Here is a 21,926-nt window from a genome sequence, read left to right as displayed (position 1 = left end):
TTAGTTAAAACATTCCTTCAAACTCGACCACACCCAGCTGCAAAGAGATGTGCAGAGTTTTGTTTGATAATGATCCTGCATTATAATTTTGGCTTCCTGTTGAGACAGGATTATATAGCTTATCGTTAGAGGTTAATACTTGAGATGAAAGAATTCATAGTTAGGAGTTTCATAGAGAAGAGGACTAAAAAAAATTTTGAATCTCTCTATATCACTTTATTTTTATACAGAGAAAATGAATTTGCATGGATTTATTTCTGTTTAAAGTGTGGTAATGATCGTAGATGTGCCTTCTAGAACCAGATACCATCTACGTCTTTGATACTGCTGTTCAGGTTGAGAATGGCTCCCTGTGGTAAAGGATGTTCACTTCTTCCATCCTAAGCTGAATGACAGCTGCAAGTACACCAAAGAAACCCACCAGTGCTACAGAGGAGTTACCCAATTAAGGAATCCCAATTTTCCACTTCATACCAATAGTACCACTCCTCCCTTCCCACCCCACCCCTCTGGAAAATCACTTTAAAACAAGTGTAGTTGGAATCTGGAGCAACAAATGATGCTGGAGGAACTCTGGTTGGAGAACTTTCATCGACTGTTCATTTCCCTTCACAGATGCTGTCTGACCCGCTGAGCCTCAGTCCAGATGAAGGGTCTTGACCCAAAACGTTGACTATCCATGTCCCTTCACAGATGCTGCCTGATGTGAGTTCTTCTGACATCTTTTGAGTAGAGTTGATGTTTTGGTATTTGAGTCATTTGTCTCAACCCCATGGAATTCTGAAAATTTGTAGTCAGGCCATGTTTTTTGAAATTTTGAGATTAAAATCTTTCCTGATGACATTTGTACGTTCTCAGTGTGTCTGAGTGGGTTTCCTCCGGGTGCTCCGGTTTCCTCCCACATTCCAAAGAAGTATGGGTTATGAAGTTGTGGGCATGCTGTGTTGGCACCAGAAGCGTGGCGACACTTGTGGGCTGCCCCCAGAGCACTCTACGCAAAAGGTGCATTTCACTGTCAGTTTCAGTGTACATATGACTAAAGAGAGCTTATTTTATCTGATGCTCACTCTGGAATCTGTAAGATGCTAAGCTCTGTCAAACTCCATGGGCCGATCTCAATGCTTGACCAGTTATCTTGCAGCTGAGGTTTGGAATAATCCAGGGGCAAGCGTTTGGACATCTTATAACTGTACAAGATGTTGGTGAGACCAGACTTGCAGTTTCGTGTGCAGTTACAGTCACTGAGATATAGGAAGGATGTCATTAAACTGGAAACAGTGCAGAGAAGATTGACAAGGATATTACTTGCACTGGAGGGCTTTAGTTATAAGGAGAGACTGGATAGGCTGGGGCTGTTTCCCTGGCACACAGGAGGCTTAAGGGTGACCTTTAGAGGGGTATAAAAATCATTTGGGGGGGAATAGATATGGTGAATGATCATTGCTTTTCCCAGGATAGGGAAGTGTTAAACTAGACTGCATCAGTTTAAAGTGAGAAGGGAAAGACTTGAAGGGCACCTGAGGCAAGTTTTTCCCACACAAGTTGGTGGCCAGAGGAAGTTGTAGAGGCATGTACAATTACGATATTTAAAAGATATTTAGAAAGGTGCATATTTTGGAAACGTGTAGAGGGTTATGGGCCAAATTCAGACAAATGGGATGAGCTTGAGTAGGTAACTTGGTTGGCATGGACAAGTTGGGCCAAAGGCTATGACTCCATGACAGTGTTTTGGGGATCGAAGGGATTTTCTTTTCATCACCCTATAAAGAATGTAATGCCTAGGCTGTCAGCAAGTTAAAACAGTGAGCTGTATGTCCATCATTACCTTTTTTAAGGAGCTGATGATTGCATAAAGTTAAGCCATCAGTCAATGAGTTGGACAACATTCAACAGCAGGATGGGTTAGAAAGATTTTTCAGAAGCTCCAAAGAGCAACACGAGGAATCTTGTAACGAATTGTTCATTTGTCTGTGGAAAGACAACGATGGGTTAGAACATCGAACAGTACAGCAACAGCCCTTCAGCCCATGATGTTGTGCTGAACTAATTAACCTTGTAATTAAACACCTAACTAAATGAATCGCTTCTGCCTAGACAATATCCATATCCCTCCGTTTTCTGCACATTCATGTGCCTATCTAAGTCTCTTAAATGCCTTTATCGTATTTGCCCCCACCACCACTCCTGGCAGAGCATTCGAGGCACCCACCATTCCTATTTCAAAAAAAAACACTTGCCTCACACATCTCCTTTTGAACTTTTCTCCCCTCACCTTAAATGCACGCCCTCCAGTATTAGAAATATTGACTGTGGGGTGAGGGGGAAATGATGGCAGCTATCTGCTCTATTCCCCTCATTGTATAAACTTCTGTCAGCTTCTGCTGCTTTAGAGAAAACAACCCAAGTGTGTCCAACTTTCTGCTTAAAGCACATGCTCTCTAATCCAGGCAGCATCCAAGTGAACCTCTTCTGCACCCCCTCCAAAGCCTCCACATCTATCCCATAACGGGTGACCAGAATTGAATGTGATAGTCTAGATGGGGCCTAACCAGGGTTTTAGAAAGCTGCAACGTAACTTCTTGACGCCTGAACTCAGCGTCGACTAATAATGCAAGCATGCCATACATTGCCTTTACCACCCTATCAAGCTGTGGCAGCCACTTTCAGGGAGCTGTGGACTTGGACACAAAGATCCCTCGGCATAGCAACACTGTTAAGGGTCCTGCCATCAACTGTGTTTTGGTCCCTTTACATTTGATCTCCCAAAGTGCAACGCCTCACACTTGGCTGGATTGAACTCCATCTGCCATTTCTCCACCCATAACTGCAACTGACCTAGAGTACTGTATCCTTTGGCAATCATCTACACTATCCATCCAAAAAGGCAGGGATTTCAAGTATTTGGTAGGAGTTGAAGGAATTTTTCACCCAGAAAGTGATAGGAGTCTGAAACCCCCAGCATGTTTAAACAGGATTTGGATGTGAACTTGGAGCTGTGACCTGCTGGGTTATGAAGCGGATGCTGTCTGCTGACACAAGCATGATGGGCTGAATGGCCTCTTCCTGTGTCACATTTTATGGTTTCTCGAATAAGCCACAACTGACTTGTTCAAACACTCAAGGCTGCATGTTATGTTCTAGTTGTACACTTTTGCACACATTCTTACCCCATTTAGTCATGGATGTACTGTTTAGAAACAGCCCACCAAATCTGTACATCAATCACCCTTGGTGTTTTAAAACACTAATCCTAAACTAATCTCAATTATTCTCACCACATCCTCAATTCCTCCCTCCTTTTTTCACCCCCCCCACCTTCCCAGATTCCAGCACTCACCAACACACTAGAGGCAATTTACAGTGGCCAGTTCACCTACCAGCCCATGTGTCTTGTGGATGTTGGAGGAAACTGGAGCACCTGGAAGAAACCCACGTGATCGTGGGGAGAAGGTGCAAACTCCACACAAACAGCACCCAAGGTCAGGATTGATCTTGGAGCTTTGGTGTTGAGGCAGTTGTTCTGCTATCTGCCACCCAATTTACTTGGAGTTGTCAGAAGAACCAGCACTAATTACTGATTCATTGGGCTATTCAACTTATCAACTGATTGGAATTTTGTCCCGTTGCTGGGAATGAAATGGATCTGCACAGGAAGTGACAAATGACGAAGCCATTTCCTTGCGTGAATGAAATTGTAATAACCTAGATCTTTGCAAGATGACTGAAGCTTCAAATGTTTGTAATCATTACTCTGGAATTTTATTCACTATGATAAGATGCCTAGTTAAGGAATTGAAAGCTGAACAATGTAGTAGTGGTGTTGTCTTGGATGCAGTATTGGCAGTGCTGCTGTGTTTGTGAGCTTTGAGATTCGAAGATCTTGTGTTTAGTCATTTTTCAAAAATCTTTCGCTGTGCTGTCAGCTGAGGAATGACTGAGATTTATTTCAGTCAGTGGAGTAGCTTGACATCCATGGTCGACTTTGTACACTCAAACAGGCTTAAGTCTCTCTATTTTTGTTTGCCTGTTGGTAGTCCACATTTGATAACGCATGCCAGTTTAATCAAGTTGTAACATTTAGCGGAGCTTGGCACAGCTGAGGTTGAGGGATTCGGATGGGTGCCCGAGGGGACTGTTGATCAACTAGCCAAAATCCTGCAGTGTTCAAGCTCAAATCACTTGTCTAGATGGAGCCACGATCTCCTTTTGCAGCATGTTTTTTATAAGCTAGATAGTGTCAGTCCTGTCCCTGAGTGATGGTACCCTTCTTCCACGAGGATTTGCTCTTGTGTTGACAACACTGAGATACTTCAACCTTTGAAGTTACAGTGCACTTCATTGCCTCTATTTATTCTGGCTTTACTGGCAAGGTTAACATTTATTGCCCATCCTTAATCATCCTTGAAGGCAAAGTTGAGTTGCTCAAGCCAGTAGAGTCCTGTTGAAGGTACTCCTTGTACCACATGCACCCTTCTGGTTTGGGGTTGCAGGGATTAAGTTGTCAGTATGCAATGAGGGGCATTTCCCACCCCAGGACTAATTCTACACGAATGACCCTAGATATGGATAGTTGTTTCAGGCAGCTGTATTTGGCATTATGGTGGTTAATTGACTGTTCTACTTGTCTGAAAAGGAACTATTCTCTTGGGTTTCATTTCTTGTGCAGTTCGTTGCGTGACTTTCACTTTCTCATGAAGGTACTGGCATTCTGAATGTGTTCACATGCCGAGTGCCAGGGCAAAGAATCGGGGGAAAATATGGATCCCCGTTCACTATTTCCCTTCCAGGACTCTAAGTGACTTCTGAGGGTGAAGGTTGCAATAGAAGTGAAATTGGCTGATTTCTTTTCTCTGAAATTCTGTTCAAAATGCTTCATTACACATTTTCAAAATTTGTCACTTGGTACTGAATGGTCCTACTGACATGATATGTACTGAATAGATTTAACAGGGTATCTGAACCAATTTGTAGTGAAGTTGGCACCCTTCACTCCTCTGCTTTTGGATTTGACAAAAAATGGCCTTTATATTGACGAATCTGCAGTAAGTGGGAAGGATTGGAGAAGCAGCCTTCTTATCAACAGACACACTGACCATTTTCTCTGCATCTCCAAAGTACCTTGATTTGTTTGCGAGATTAAATGCATCAAAATTATTTGACCTGGTAGAAGTGCATATAATTGCCAATCAGTTGCACAATAGCGCATGAACAGAGTTCATGGTTGTGTGGAAATAGGACCATTAGGACTCTACAATGTAGCAAGGTCATTGCAGCACAGTGACACTGCCAGTAGAGATGCTGCCTGACAGCTCCAGTGACCCAGTTCAAACCTAACTTAGGGCGCTCTGCGTGGAGTTTGCCTGCTCTCTTCATAACTAGGTGGGTTTCCTCCAGCTCCTCTGGTTTGTTTCAACATTACCAAGAAGTGGGATAGTAGGTTAATTGGCCAATTGGATGTGTGGTAGAATTCGTGGGAGAGTAGTTTATAGTGGGAATTAGTGGAGGAATGGTAACAGTTGGTATGGATTTGATGGGGCTGAATGGCCTCTTATTTCAAAAGGGCATCTGATTTTGGTTCTTCGTGTATCTCAAGGCAAAGGTTATGAAGACTCGTTCCTTGTTTCACTCATCCGTTGTTAGCTTGTTATCCACGAGTGCTGTAGTGTGATCAATTTTCATTTTTCTTCTACCAGTCTCCTTTGTAGCCTTGGTGCGATAGTTTATTTGGGCAACTTTTGGCAACTTGTATTCTATCGAGTCAGTTTATGGTTTAACCATTCAATCTAAAGATTCCTTCACTATTGTTTGGACTTGAAGTTGGTTTGTGAAGTTGGATGGCTTTGTTTGACAGCGCTCACTTAGTTTGTGCTTGCATGTCTCCATGTTAAATTACTTGGTAAACAACTGTGTTGATGTGCATTTTGGATGAGCTATTAAATTGAAGTCTCTGGAGATTTTAAAAAGTCCCATGGCACTATTTTGAAGAATGGATGGTGCTGCCTCCTGTCCTGGCCAGTATTTATCCCTTAATTGGCATTACTCAAAACAGATTATCTGGCATTTATACATGCAATGGTGATTGCACTTCAATAAGTACTTTGGCTGTGAAGAACATTGAGACAACCTGAAGTTGCAGAAGATGCATTTAAAAGCAACTGCCTTCTCTTTTGCTTGATTTGCAAACATAGAACAGCACAGTAACAGGCCCTTCAGCCCACCATGCCTGTGCCATGGATGATGCCCAATTAAACTAATCCCTTCTGCCTGCACATGATCCGTGTCCTTCCGTACCCTGCATATTCAAACCCTGGTCACTGTGTATCCTGCTGGCCATGAATGTCCTTTCAGAAGCGGTAAAGCAGAAGTGTATGAGGAGAGGAGTACAAGATTCTTGATATAAAATAACTTTAATCATTAATGTAAGAAACAATAGAACACATTCATTGCGCCATCAAATCGGTAAGCCTGAGTACGTGCTGCTGAGATATAAGGTAAGGTCTGGTGGGTACTTTTTATCTTGATTTGTTGTAACTAATCTGGGAGCAGGATATGGGGGAGACAGAGCAGTGACGTGCTCAGTATGCGGTACGTGGGATGTCAGGGTCAGCACGGTTGTCCCTGATGACCACACCTGCAAAAGATGCATCCAGCTGCGGCTCCTAGCAGACCGAGTTAGGGAATTGGAGCAGCAGCTGGACGAACTACGGATCATTCGAGAGGCGGAGGCAGAGATAGATAAGAGTTATCGGGAGATAGACACACCGATAAGACAGGAGGAGAGTTAACTGGGTGACTGTCAGGAGAGGGAAGGGGAGCAGGCAGAGAGAGCAGAGCACCCCTGTGGCTGTCTCCATCAATAATAGGTATACCGCTTTGGATACTGTTGGTGGGGATGACCAACCAGGAACTAGTTGCGGAGGTCTGGTCTCTGGCACCGAGAGTGGACCCTCAACTCAGGGCAAGAAGGAAGAGAGGAGAGCGGTAGTGATAGGGGATTCTATAGTCGGGGATAGATGGGATATTCTGTGGGGATGATCGGGAATTCCTGATGGTCTGTTGCCTCCCTGGTGCCAGGGTCCGGGATATCTCAGATCGGGTTCAGGTTATTCTCAGGAGGGAGGGCGTGAACCCAGATGTTGTGATCCATGTAGGGACTAACGACGTGGGCAGGAAAAGAGAGGAGGTCCTGCGTAAGGAGTTTCAGGGAGTTAGGTGCTAAGTTGAGGGGCAGGACATCCAGGGTAACAATCTCAGGATTGCTACCTGTGCCACATGCGAGTGAGGAGAGGAATAGGAAGATTAGGCAGATTAATACGTGGCTGAGGGGATGGTGCGAGAGGGAGGGCTTCAGGTTTATGGATAATTGGGATTTGTTCCAGGGAAGATGGGATCTGTTCCAACGGGACGGTTTACACCTGAACTGGAGGGGTACTGACATTCTTGCAGGAAGGTTTGCTAATGCTGCGGGTGGGGGGGGGTTAAACTAAATTTGCAGGGGGAGGGGATCCAGAATGAGAGAGAGGATAGCGAGATGGAGGGTAGAGGACAGATAGGAACTACACAATTTCAGAACATTAATACGAACGGAGAGAAGAGAACTGGGTTAAAAATCCTATATCTGAATGCACGGAGTGTCAGGAATAAGGTAGGCGAGCTTGAAGCTCAGATACGAATGGGTAAGTATGATGTTGTTGGGATAACGGAGACATGGCTGCAGGGAGATCAGACCTGGGAAATGAATTTTCAAGGGTATACATGCTATCGTAAGGACAGGAAGGTGGGCAGAGGGGGTGGGGTGGCCCTGTTGGTGAGGATGAGATTCAGTCCCTTGCAAGGTTGAATCAGGAGAAGTAGAGTCAGTGTGGATAGAACTGAGGAACTGTAAGGGCAAAAAAGACCCTAATGGGTGTTATCTACAGGCCTCCGAACAGTGGCATGGATATTGGGTGCAAGCTGAATAGTGAGTTAATGTTGGCATGTGGCAAGGGTAATGTCACAGTAGTTATGGGGGATTTCAATATGCAAGTGGACTGGGAAAGTCAGGCTGGTACTGGACCCCAGGAAGGGGAGTTTATAGAGTGCCTCCGGGATGCATTCTTGGAGCAGCTGGTACGAGAGCCGACCAGGGAGAAGGCTATTCTGGATTTAGTGCTGTGTAATGAGCAGGATTTGATAAGAGAACTCGAAGTAAAGGAGCCATTGGGAGGTAGTGACCATAACATGATAAGTTTTTATCTGCAATTGGAGAGGGAAAAGGGCAAATCAGAAGGGTCAATTTTGCAGTTGAACAAAGGAGACTATGCAGCCATGAGGGAGGAGCTGGCTAAAGTTGACTGGGCGGGCATCCTAGCGGAATTGTCAGTGGAACAGCAATGGCAGGTATTCTTGGGAATAATGCACAAGGTGCAGGATCAGTTTATTCCCCAGAGAAGGAAAGACTCAAAGAGGGGAAAGGGGCCACCGTGGCTGACAAAGGAAGTCAGAGATAGCATTGTGTTAAAAAGGAAAAAGTATGGCAGAGCCAAGCTGAGTGGGAAGATAGAAGATTGGGGAGATTTTTAAGGTGCAGCAGAATTTAACTAAAAAGGTAATTCGGGAAGAAGAAATGAGGTACGAAGGCAAGCTAGCCAGGAATATTAAGGAGGATAGCAAAAGCTTTTTTAGCTATGTGAAGGGGAAGAAGTTAGTTAGGAACAATGTTGGGCCCTTGAAGACCGAATCGGGTGAAATTATTACGGGAAACAGGGAGATGGCAGTCGAATTGAATAAGTACTTTGGATCTGTCTTCACAGGGGAAGATGTAAGAAATCTCCCAGAGGTAAGGATGGACAAAGGGCAGAGGGTGACACAGGAACTGAAGTGGATTGACATTAGGAAAGAAATGGTGATGGGTAGACTAAATGGGGCTGAAGACTGACAAATCCCCAGGTCCAGATGGTCTGCATCCCAGGGTACTAAAGAAGGTGGCTCTAGAAATTGTGGATGCATTGGTGATCATTTTCCGATGTTCCTTAGATTCAGGGTCAGTTCCTGAGGATTGGAGAATGGCTAATGTTATCCCACTTTTTAAGAAAGGAGGGAGGGAGAAAACGGAACTATCGTCCAGTTAGCCTAACATCTGTGGTGGGGAAGATGCTAGAGTCCATTATTAAGGATGAAATAGCAGCATATTTGGATAGCAATGATAGGATTGGGTCGAGTCAACATGGATTTACCGAGGGCAAATCATGCTTGACTAATCTACTGGAGTTTTTTGAGGATGTAACCAGGAAAATAGACGAGGGAGATTCAGTGGATGTTGTATACCTCGACTTTCAGAAGGCATTTGATGAAGTGCTGCACAGGAGATCGGTGGGTAAAATTAGGGCTCATGAATTGGGGGCAGGTATTAACATGGATAGAAAACTGGTTGGCGGATAGGAAACAAAGGGTAGGGGTGAATGGATGTTTCTCAGAATGGCAGGCCGTGACTAGTGGGGTGCCACAGGGCTCGGTGCTGGGACCGCAGCTGTTTACGATCTATGTCGATGATTTAGGTGAAGGCATTGTGAATAACATTAGCAAGTTTGCTGATGATACAAAGTTGGGTGGCAGCGTGACGTGTAGAGGAGTTAGGAGAATTCAAGGTGATTTGGATAGGTTGGGTAAGTGGGCAGATACTTGGCAGATGAAGTTTAATGTGGATAAGTGTGAGGTTATCCACTTTGGGAGCAGGAACAGGAAGGCGGATTATTATCTGAATGGTGTGGAGTTAGGTAAGGGGGGAAATACAAAGGGATCTAGGAGTCCTTGTTCATCAAGTCACTGAAAGGTGAATGAGCAGTGCAGCAGGCAGTGATGAAGGCTAATGGAATGTTGGCCTGTATTTCAAGGGGAATTGAGTACAAAAGCAAAGAGATTCTTTTGCATTTGTACAGGGCCCTGGTGAGACCACTCCTGGAGTATTGTGTACAGTTTTGGTCTCCAGGGTTAAGGAAGGATATCCTGGCTATAGAGGGCGTGCAGCGTAGGTTTACGAGGTTAATTCCGTGGATGTCGGGACTGTCTTATGCTGAGAGATTGGAGAGGCTGGAATTGAGAAGATTGAGAGGGGATCTGATTGAAACATACAGGATTATTAAGGGATTGGACAAGATAGAGACAGGAAATATGTTCCAGATGTTGGGGAAGTCCAGGACCAGGGGGCATGATTTAAGAAATAAGGGCTAGGCCATATAGGACAGAGGTGGAGGAAAAACTTCTTCTCCCAGAGGGTTGTGAATTTGTGAATGCACTGCCTCAGAGGGCAGTGGAGGCCAATTCTCTGGGCACTTTCGAGAAGGAGCTTGATAGGTTTCTTATAGATAGGGGAATCAAGGGATATGGGGACAAGGCAGGAACAGGATATTGATTGTTGAGGATCAGCCATGATCTCAAAATGGTGGCGCAGACTCGAAGGGCCGAATGGTCTACTTCTGCTCCTATTGTCTGTTGTCTAAATCAATACGTTCTGTTCACAATGCATCCATATCACTTGTCTCCTGTTTAAACAATACACCCTCGAAGTGTTTTTGAGAGGCTGTTGTGCCTGATCCAACCCTTCGTGTCCAGTGGCAGTAACACCTTAGACTGGTGCCTGCCCTAAGCTTTGGTGCGTACCTCAGCAGGCACATAGGTCTACAAAATGATGAAACGTTTAGCTAGGATAAATAGAGGGAAGCTGTTTCTATTAGCAGGTGCTTAAAAGACCAAGAACTCAAGTTTAACATTTTCGACCTGAGATCCAAAAGGAATGAGAGGCAATTCTTGTTTGCATGATGCACGTAGGTTCTGGAGATGGTGGGAGCTGGAGACTTAAATTGGTCAATGTCTTAATGAAGTTGGATAGACATTCGTCTGTAATGGAATGGGAATGATGCTCTGAAGACACAGGCTGAAGGGCAAATGGCCTTCCCCTACATTTTAAACATGGAATGATTCTGTGAAATTGTCTTGAGCCCAAACAAGTGCTTAGAATTTGTGAATAAGATTGTATGCATCAGAAGCCAACCTTCAGTAAAGTGTTGCAGTCTTGTTTTTGCAAGCTATTAATTACAGCAAGGTGTTGTAGAAAGCAAATGTACATAGATACTTTTATTGGAATTACAGTAGCTTGGATTGATGTGCTGGTTTTATTACTGTAATTCGACTTCCTTTGCGAAGAAAAGGTCGGAATATGTACTTTAATCTGAGTGGGTGGGAAAAATAATTCATATGCAAATTCATCAGCCACCCACTCTGTGGAGGCTGCAGCCTATTTAGCTGTAGGCCTCTGAGCTGCATTTGGCTCAGAAGTAGTCACTCTCCGGACAGACAAAATAGCCAAACTACTCCTGTTCTGCGAAGTTCAGCAAGATTGACAGCTCTTATTTTATGAAAATTGCATCTTTTTTTAAATGGGAGAATTATACAACTGCGGTAAGCTACTTTGCATAGATATTGGCACAGACTTAAAATAGTCAATGATTTTTGTGTTTGCAAACCCTGCGAGACTTCTGATTTCACCCGTTTGTTTAAAACATTTCGCCTCTTGATATCAACATTGCCTGATGTAATTTGTTCCTGAGTGGAGTACATGTTGGCAAAGTTCCTCGATTAGGGTGTCCTTGTCGGTATGTAGAGCACATATTATATGCACTTCATGGCATCTTTTCCATTTTTTGCTTCATTATAGATCATGGCACGTTTTCTCTCATTACTTAACTGGGAGATGATGGAAAGTGAAGGCAGCAAAAGCCTAACGGAGGAAGGCTTCACTGTAGCAGCGAGATTCTATTGTCAGGTGAGTAACTAGATTCAGTCAGTAGCTGTTTGTGTCGTTTTTCTTTTAGAGACGCAGCTTTCATCATCAGAATGTAAACTAATGAATGATTGGGAATAATTTGTCTCTGATTTTATACAAATTTTATGTCTGAAATACAATTTCTGTGAGCAACAGTTCTATGCACAGCTGACTGGAACATTGAAGAGGGAAATAATCTCAGATATAGGTGGTGAATTTGTATTGAGGGCAGGATGTGATGATGTAGTCCCCTTTGATCTGGATGGTGACGTTGAGAGGGTGAGGTCTGATTTGATATTGATGCATTAGTGGCCACAGCACCCATTTCCTGTTTGAGACTGATTAATCCCAAAGATCCTCACCATTTAGGCCATGCCACCTTTCGCAGCTACCATTGGGCAGGAGGTACAGAATCCTGAAGTCTCTCACCACCAGGTTTATTTACAGCTACTTCCCTTGAACCATTCAGTTCTTGAACCAACCTGCACAACCCTAATCACTATGTCAGTATAGCAACACTATGACCACTTTGCACTACAATGAACTTTTTTTTGTTGTAACTGAGTCCTTGTATAATTTTGTAAATGTATGTTTAATTTGTTTTTCCTGTGAACATTGCATATCTGATGTGATGTGCTTGTGATGCTGCTTCAATTAAGTTTTTCACTGCACATGCATATACATGTACTTGTGCATTTGACAATAAACTTGACTTTGGGCCTTGTTGGGTTTTAACAGTCCCTTGTGTCAGATAGTATCTCCAGACCAGGCTTTATTCCATTTCTTATCACTTTTAGATTTGACGTGGTAGGGTATTGAGACCAGCAGGAGTTCCTTGAAACCATGCCTGGTGAGGAGGAGTCTAAGTATTTGTTGGTATGAATTACTGACAGTACAATCGCTGGGTCATAGATGTGAAGAGGCACAATGTTCAACTGCACAGCGATTCTGAGTTGCATTTCACGTTAAGGTTCTGGTGACCACGAGACTGCAGCTGCATGTCGATGGGTTTGGATTGGCAGCTTGTCAGTGAAAGCTGAGTGCAGTATTTGGTGGTAGTTAATGTGAGGGGAAAGGTCCATCTTCACCTTGCATGGCCTGTGAAGTAATTACACTGATGTTATCCACTTCATAGTATTGGTTACCAGGCCTACTCCAATATGCAGGGACTTAGCAAATCACACTGTGAGCAGGATGGAACAGTCAACTTGACTGCACTAAATGCCTAAGCTCAGTACTGGGGAGGAAATAGGGTATTCCTTTGCGATCCATTATTGTGCCAATGGTAGCCATCAGCATGCTCCACAACTGTGGGATCACTTGTATTTTAGCAAGCAGTAAGCTGCTGTAGATAAGACAGAAATTGTGTGCCACATATTTCTGTTTCAAGAATGTATAAGGTTACTATAACAACTAGGTAACAGTTGCCAAAATAAACATCCTCGCGCTACAATGTGGTAATGGTATTTTGCCTTTTATGTTGAAGGGTGGAGCAAGAATATCTTTCCTCCCTGCAATCCAGTTTGGGCAAGACTTTTTACTGTTCTTTCCCTCAAGGGCTTGTTCGTGATATGGTCCCAGTGATGAACTGTTCTGGGTATGCTGAAGTATTTTGTGCCTGTGCGCTGCGCTTGCCCACATCCTGTAGTCAGGAAATTTTACTTTCTCTCTGGTAAAAGCAGCAAAGGTACTTGAGCCCAGTGGAATGTGCACGGAGCCTGTTTTTAGAATGGGAATGATTGGTTCCCAAAAAACGATGCAAGACAGGCAAGTGATTGGAAGATCACAAGCAATGTGCAGTGCACATTTGAGTGACTTGTGAATGATGTTGATATATTGAGGAAATGGGCAATTGTAACATGGTAGGAGTGGGCTAATGAGCTGGTAGTAAATTGATTCTGGTACCATTCTCTCTAGTTTTTAGTGTTGGCAATGCACCTGACCATAACTATGGGATTTCTTAACATTTCTATTGGATCTGTGGTATATTTCTCAAAACTCATCCCCTTCACCTATATCTATTGGAATGTTGTTGTTGTGTAACTTTTTTTCTTAATTTAATTTCAATGAATTGACAGATATAGGTCAACTGATGTAGTTGACAGATGCTGATAGTTTTAAAGCAGTGCAGCAATGTGGTTTTGAATAAAATAGAGCGATTTGTGGTTTGGTGGTGTGCAGAAAATAGTGAAAACTTTTAAGTGGTCACCTGTGGTGGGTAGGTGAAGGGGGCTCTGAGAAAAAGACTTCAATTTCAAATTGTTAACTTGTAACCCAAGAACTATTCATATGTGAGTATGTATTCAAAGAAACATTTCCTTTGCTGATACCAGCATGTGTCCATTACATAGGTATAAAACCAAGTTTGAAAAGCGGGACACTGGAAAAGGGTAGTGTGGTGTTTCATTTCTGTAATTGAGGTTGAAGTCCAATAAAGCTGGTTGGGTGAACCCATTGTCCACCACTCCCAGGGCAACATTTTCAAATTTGGCAGACTTTCATCCAACTTCTTCCACATCCCGCTACCCGTTGGTGCAAAAGTGGTCATGTTGCTCGGAAAGTCCACAGGAACGATGGGCACGAGGCATTAGAATAGTCATACGGTGGCAGAAAGGGAGTTCATGGCTGGATGGGTTTCGCACTCAGACGAGCTTGCACTTGATATGGAAATCCTGTGAGTAACCTTCGCTGACTGCTGACGTGTGTTTGAGCACCATCTTGTCAACAACATAGGATGCAATAAAAACACCGGTCATCTATAGTTCTTTTGAAAGACCTGGCTCAAACCGGCACAATTGGTAGTGCTACTCTTTTCAGTATTTTCACATGTATTAATTGTGTGCTCTTGTTTGTGTAATAGGCAGCGTATTTATAGAAAGATGGTTGAGAGCTATGGAATTATTTTGCTGTTTCTTGCACCTTCCAGCACTGGGTCCACAGTCCTATACCTTGGAGTTCTCAAGTACGCTTCCCAGTACTATTTGAGTGTGGATCAGACTCTTTGGATGCAAGCTGCAGGTGGTTTTGTGCACAGGAGGAGCAGTCGATCGTTTCCTGTTGCTTTGGCAGTGAAACAAAATATTTGTTTTGCTGTTGCGCTCTGTAGGAATGTTTTTGGCATGGGGAACTATTTGGGGATCCAAAGGTGAACGGGATTTTAAGGAAGGTTGAGCAAGTAGGGGAAGCGTGCTATCGAACTGGACAATTAGGGAGGCATTTGCAGGGGAGGAGTGCTTACTGGTGGTGGATGAAAGGTAGACCAGCCCAGTGTTCAGAGTTGGTTGGGAATGTGTGGCTGAAACAAATCAGTGTGTTGTGATGGATCACGGCCAAAGACTTTGGAAGGAAATACGGTGCAAGAAAAAAGTGGCAATTAACCACAGCCCCTCGATGTCTCCACCATTTGAGAAGACCCTGGCTCATCTGGTTCCTCCCACTCACCTCCCTACCATCCTCCAGTTGTGTTTCATGTCCCCAATTCTCTGGAACTCTACCTTTTAACTTGTTTGACTGAATAACAACAGCACTCTCGGGTTGAGATTTGCAGATTGCTTCTGGTAAAGTAGTTTCCCCTCTATTTTCCGTGAGTGACCCCCTAATGCCTCCAATGCTGATTTGAACAGCTGGAGCAGCAACCTTGGTATGTATCCTGTCATTCCTCCTTGGAATTTTGTACATCTCTTGATCTTGTATTCTAAATCTCTAATCTGTATTGATCCATCATTTTTATATATGTGTGTATATATGGGACAGGGCAAAGGCACAGAAGATCTACAGTTCTACTGACATGTCTGAGAGCTAGACAAGTGGTCCATCTTGTGTTTTGCCACTCCATACCTACTCCACCATAATGAAAGGAGATTTGCTTCATTTTGGCACGTTCAAGGTGAGATGTGGGTAATGTGTGGCTTAAGAATTGTGGCTTGTATTTTTGGTACTTGTCAAAAATTATTTGTAAATTACAAAGGAGGATTCCTATCACCTCATTGGACAGCAGTCCTATTGTGCAGTGGCTGGGTGTCAATACTTAAGATTCTTCCATTCACTTAACTGAATTGGTATGCATTTTGTCAAGAAGCTTAGCCTTCAAATCAGCCTGATTTTCTTTAAAGTTTTAATAAAAACAAAGTTGACCAAAATGGCCAGCTAAATTTCTAACCTAATCTCGTGGGCCTGATCCTGTTTTCTAGGATGTAGTTGTACATTGTGCTTTTCGGTCAGAAGTTATATCATTGGCTGGAAAGCATTTTGGGACATCTTGAGGCTGAGCTGATATTGTTACCTTTCACTACTTAGTGAAAATAGTTTAATGTATTCTTGCCTTAGGGTGTTGCCAAACAAGATCTGCAAAAACTACCAACTCTCTGTGCATTGCAACCCAGTTTTGTTTTGATTTTTCCATTACACATTCCTATTTTGAGAAAAGAGAATCAGGTGAAGGGAAATACAGAAATAAAATAGCCGCGACTGCGCTCAGCTAATTGGAGTCTTGTGTCGAAATTTCTTGACTGGGGAGCATCTCTTCTGTATTTGTTTCAAGTTTCCAACCTGCAGTTACGGGCAGCAGGGTGTCACAGCTGGTCAAGCTGTGGCCCCACAGCTCCTGAACTCTGGTCCTCTGTGTGGAGTTTAGCGCATTCTACTCAAGGTTTTCCGAGTGCTCTAGTTTCTACACGTGGCAAAGACGTGCGTGTTTACAGTGCTTGATTAATGTGTGGGTGAGTGGCAGAATGGAGGGAAATTGATGGGAATATGGGGGAGAATAAGAGGGTTCGTGTCAATGGGTTCTGGATGGTCGGTGCGGACTTGGTGGGTTGATGCACCTGTTTTTGTGCTACGTGACCCTATGAATGACTCTGATTCTATTATCCTTTTAGCCTTCACATTTTACAGATGTCACCAAATAATAGTGGAATGGTTTCTCTATTGTTGACTTAATAGATAAATACTATCCAAGTGCCACGAGTTCAAGTATAACGCATAAGCTATATGGTTATCAAGGAGGGTCTCTATTGTTGTATCTCATTACCCTGTCTCATTAGTAATATTTGATTGAATTGCTTCAGTATTCTAGTAGGTGATTCACATCAGTGATGCTCCCACTTGAAGCTGTGGAATATATTTAAATCCTGACCATTCAGAGAGTACTCTACTTGCTGGTCTCTTGCATAATTTGGCTTTGTTTCAGAACAGCTAAACTTGACATCTATTTGTAGCATATCTGTCTCTTGATTATGTATGTGAGAAACCAATGGCAAGTAAATTTGTGCCTTCAAGACAAAAAGCTTTTGGTTCTGTGAACATTATTTGGTTTTAATAAGAAAAATAACTTTTCCACTCTTGTAGAGTTGACAGTGGTTTTGAGTTTTATTTTTAAATGGGCATATGGAAAGCAATGATGTGAGCTTCACGCTGCCAAACACTGCTCCTTTTGTAGCCTGTCCAAGTTTAGAGCTGGAGGTTCCCATGGCAATGTCGAAGTGCCAGTGGAATGGCTGCTGTGTGTGCGCGCGCGAGCTTCCTGTTTTCTGAGTCGAGTCGCTGTGAATTGGTACCGCTGGCTTTGGCGGGAAGAGGCTGTCACTCAAGCAGATTTGAGTGGTTTTTCTTAGAACCTCTGTACTTGCGTCATGTGTGTGGGTGGTTTGCAATTCATGACCTCTCTGCACGTGGCCCCTGCTGTTTCACTCGCAGTGAAATAACAAAAAAAAAAGTTGCCTTCTCCTCCCCATTTGAAATTTTGAAGGCTTTTTAATTGAGACAGGATGTCAGTGGGCACCTGTGAGCTATCACGTGGCTTTCTTGATTGGTCGTCAACCAGTTGGTGGGTTTGGCTGTGTGACTTGGGGATGCGCTGAACCTCGTGTAGCATGTGGCTCTTCAAGAGACCTGTTCATTCCATCGGTCTGAGTTTGAAATAAGGGCTGGGGTTGGATCAGAGTTTAAAAGTGAAAATGTTGAATCCCCCCACATCAGCATTTGATAGAGGCAGGATACTGAGAGCACCTAGGAAGTGAGCTGGCATTTTATATGCTTTAACTTCATATAAATGTGTTTGCCAGCTTCATTAACCTGTTTGTCCAGGTTTAACCATGGCTGGCAAATTTCCAGAGTCTTGTAGAATTCTGACAGCTGGGGGGGAGAAGGTTTGGACAGTTTCAGGAAGAAGGCAAGTGCAGTGAACTGCTGTTGTTTGCATTTCAGTAGGAGCAGGATCAATGGATTCCCCTGAAATGAAGAGATCTGCTGATCACTCTGCAAGAAGCATAGTTTCAGGAAGAAGGCAAGTGTCTTCAAATCACTCATGGGTCAGAAGGAACAGAATGGAGTCAAGCCAGTGGTGACGAGGTTCAAATGCAAAGCCAGTGACCAGTCAATAACCTCCCAATATTTATCTGTTTTAAGTATCGTGGGACAACTCATTATTTCAGTTGTGGGGAAAATCAAAGGAAATTTGGTGTTTGTTTTGTCCTTTGTGATTCTCAACCTATTTGCTTATTACCAACATTCATTCTGTGAATGGTTCTTGCCATTTAACTACATAAAATTCTGAGGACTCTACAAGAGTCCAGCTTATCAAAAGCTACTTGACAGATTGTGTACTCCCAAAGAAGAGCAAGGCAGTCAGAAGTCCTTCTGCGTCACGCTCCTCTTGGCAGAATGGTCGCCGTGGTAACCATTGAGATCGAATGTTTTGCATTTTTATTGCAACCTGATGTCCTTGCGACGAGTATTTTGAAATTTTGTTGGGTTAAGAGTGGCAAGTCTTGCCGGAGCAAATGACGGCACTTGCATACCGTCACTGAAAATGAGTGCCTTGCTTCGACCATGCTGCTGGTTAACAGATCTCCTTGTTTCAGGGGCAACTATTGATTCTCCTCCTATTGAAGTGCCAACAATAGCAGTTCCCTGCTTCGACTATCTGCCAGTTCGTGTGTCAAAGCACACCCTTTTAGTTCCATTCTTCCTGGACTTATTCTCCAGCGGCTTTGCAACTTATTCTGTCTCGTGTGCCCTCAACTTCCCCTTAATTCTTTTCCCACTTGGATAACAAGTTATCCTACTAGCTTGTCTCTGGGATGTGGGAGGGAGTGGCACACCTAGAGGAAAACTGTACAGTCACTGAGAATGTGCAAACTCCAAGCAGACAGCACCCAGGGTTGGGATCGAACTAGAGTACCTTGAGCTGAGGCAGCAACACTAACTGCTGCACCATCTTGCCACCTTTTGAAAGGCTTTCAAATTTCTCCTAATGATTTAAAAATAACTTGATGTATTCCCTGAGTCATTAAATAATGCATCAATGTCTTGTGACTTGCAAGCTGCAGAACCCACATGCTGGTTTCTTCAGTATCCAGGAAAATGGTTGGGGGTTTCTTCCATCTCTCTCAGCTCGTGCTAGTGGCAGAAAATTAATTTTGACATTTGTATAGTGGCTGTTCTACTAACCAAATTGTTGATCTGTATCCACGTTGGAGCTGTGGAAATTCCCTTTTTATTCTGTGGTGTGTTGCACCACAGATTGAAGTTGATATGTTTCCCTGTTCTGATGAGCCATGAATACTCTTGCATTCACTTAATGAGTTTACAAGGAATTAAATGGGCTGATGGAATGTTGGCCACCTCATTGAGATACAAAACGGTGGAAGACAAGTTATTAAATACAACTTGAGTTGGACTTTAACTGAATTCTTTTGTGATTGCAACATCTCCAGGAAAGTGTTTTTGGAATGGGTTATGTGGATTCACTGGAATTTGATTAGCGGGTCAAATGATGGGTTAATAAAGAGACTATTTGCATAGTTGTCACCACTCAATCAAACAGAGTTAAGGAATTCAAACAGGGTGAAGCTACTCATCTGTCAACTGGGTGGCATCGAGGAACTGGACCACTTGTTCCTGTAAGATACCAAAATTGGAAGCACTGGAAAAAAATTGTGCAAATGAAGTCTAAATATATTAGCAAATCAAGGTCAGCATATATTTGGCATGTTGTGGACATTTGAAGACACTTAAAGACTCTTGGATTAATGTCCTCTGAGCAGTTCCAAAATGTCCACCCTTTCTGATGCCAGGTCTTTTTTTCCTGTAGCTTCTTGTCTTCGGTTTTCTCTTCGCATTGTCTTGTGATCCAGATGCTAAACCGAATTCAGTGCTGTACCTTGCCTCTCATTGTCCCTCAGTGTGATATGGTTACCATTTCGAGTGTTGCCTGATTGCAATGCTTCACAGCTCCATGATCTGCCTGAACTGCCATTGGATTACCAGGGTACAGTGAATTTGTGACTGCATTTGCTTTTCTGCCTGACCTCTGTGCAGGTTTTCTGCTCAAACATTCTGCTCAAACATTCTTGATGCTTAGAAATCCCCTGTAAGAGATATCTGGAGTAGCTTTATTACTGTACTTTTAGATGTGACAATAACCATTGAAGAGAGACCATTCTCAGTGTTTAAAACAAAAAGCATGGTTTTTGCTTGCCCACATCTTTCTCTCTTTTCCCCCTCTTTTCCTTTTTGAAGTCTTTTTGATCAAATCCTACTGAATTAATTCTTTAGACATTGCTAAGGCAACAGATTTGTAGTTCTAGCATTAGAAAAAGTAGAGCCCATAGAATGTGAACTGGCAAGGCACTGGTGGAAATCCCCTGTGTTAAATGAATGATGTTAACTATTAGTAGGGAAACCTGATTCCCAGAAATTTAATACATATCTTGCAATTTGGTATCATTCAAAGCCACTTTGACAAGATTTCAGAAATGCGTTGGGCCTGAATTTTTTTTAACATTGTGGTTCCATTGAATTACAGTTTATCTTGCGGCTGGGGAACCCTTAAAACTCACTCTTTAAAAGGTAAAAATTGGTTCTGTAGATGGAGGCTATTTGGCTCATAATGACTTTATCAATTTTTTAAAAAAGCAACTACCTCACCTCATCACACCCTCCAACACCTCTTCAAGTCCACATACAAGTCCTGTATAGATGTAAAGCTTTTGACATCTTGCCACTTTGTCAGGTGAACACTTTTCTCTCCTCGTCTCCCCTTGGCTCTCCTAACTGCCTTGTTTTAATTTTTCCAAGATACTTTAGTATTGGGCTGAATTTTGTAAACATGGATACCTAATAACTGGATGACAATAGCCCGGCGGAAGAATCTTGCAGGATATTTGTGTTTAAAATTACAGTAATTAAAAACTAAACCTCAAGTCGACAGTAGTGTTTGTGGGAACTAAATTTTACATACTTTGTTCCCTTGCAATATAGAGGGAGACTATTTAGCCTAACGAGGCCATGCTAGCTCTCAGCCATCTCATCAGTCCCATTCCTCCATTATTTCCCTGTAACCTCTGCTCTTGCATGTATGTCAATTGCCCCTTTATTCACCTGCCGCCCACCTACAATTTAGAGTATGAAATTAACCTACTGTCATGGAGAACGTGCAAACTCCGTACACCACACGAATTCGGCATCGAACCTGGGTCACTGTGCCATCGTAAAACAGCAGAGTTGGAGATGTGTGTGAGAGAGCCCTAATTAAAGAGAGAACTTCATACAACACCTTGTCAAAACCTTGGAGCATTCCAAAGACCTTCACAGCTAATAGTTTATTTTATTTGTAGTTGGATGTAATACGCAGAGCAAATTCCCATCAACAGCAAGTTAATTTTCTAATGCAAGGTACTTTAGAAATTTAAGTATTTTTATTGTCCTTGGCTAACCACCACATTGAAGCCTTTCTGTATTCTCATGGTATGTTGTACATTGCAACTTTCCGGTGCAGTCCAGGTATTTGGTTTGAAAGACTTATTAAGAGAAGCCTGTCAAGATTAACGTAGCCAAGTAGGTTGCTTTTACAGATTGGTTGAAGTGAAGCATACACTTTTAAGAAGGAACCATCAGAGATCTTGGGCAAGTTCCTACCTTAAGACAGATGGTTGAAGAAAATGAACATTACTAAAGTAAAATATGTTTAAAGAAATTTACCAACAGCTCTATGCTTGAATTAAAAGCGGAGTGTTTGAATATAGTCAATTATTGGGATTTACTGATTGAAGAATTACATGTATACAAGAATACTTCATCTCAATATGTGGATAATAGAGAACATCTTGATGAATCCGAAACAACA

General features: G+C 42.9%; 1 long non-coding RNA gene across 3 annotated transcripts in view; it reads left to right on the top strand.

Moving 5' to 3' along the window:
- The first annotated feature begins 615 nt into the window (after positions 1-615).
- Positions 616-21,926, top strand: part of LOC127580514 (uncharacterized) — an 82,674-nt gene continuing 61,363 nt past the window's right edge. For all 3 annotated transcript variants that reach the window (XR_007957832.1, XR_007957831.1, XR_007957830.1), the window contains exons 1-2: positions 616-705; positions 11,693-11,800. This is a non-coding gene — a long non-coding RNA (uncharacterized LOC127580514). The remainder of the gene's footprint in view (positions 706-11,692; positions 11,801-21,926) is intronic.

The sequence above is a fragment of the Pristis pectinata genome, chromosome 19 (genome assembly GCF_009764475.1).
Source record: "Pristis pectinata isolate sPriPec2 chromosome 19, sPriPec2.1.pri, whole genome shotgun sequence".
NCBI classification, from domain to species: Eukaryota; Metazoa; Chordata; class Chondrichthyes; order Rhinopristiformes; family Pristidae; genus Pristis; species Pristis pectinata.
Note: the sequence above shows the minus strand (reverse complement) of the source record. Positions and strands in the feature narration are given on the sequence as shown.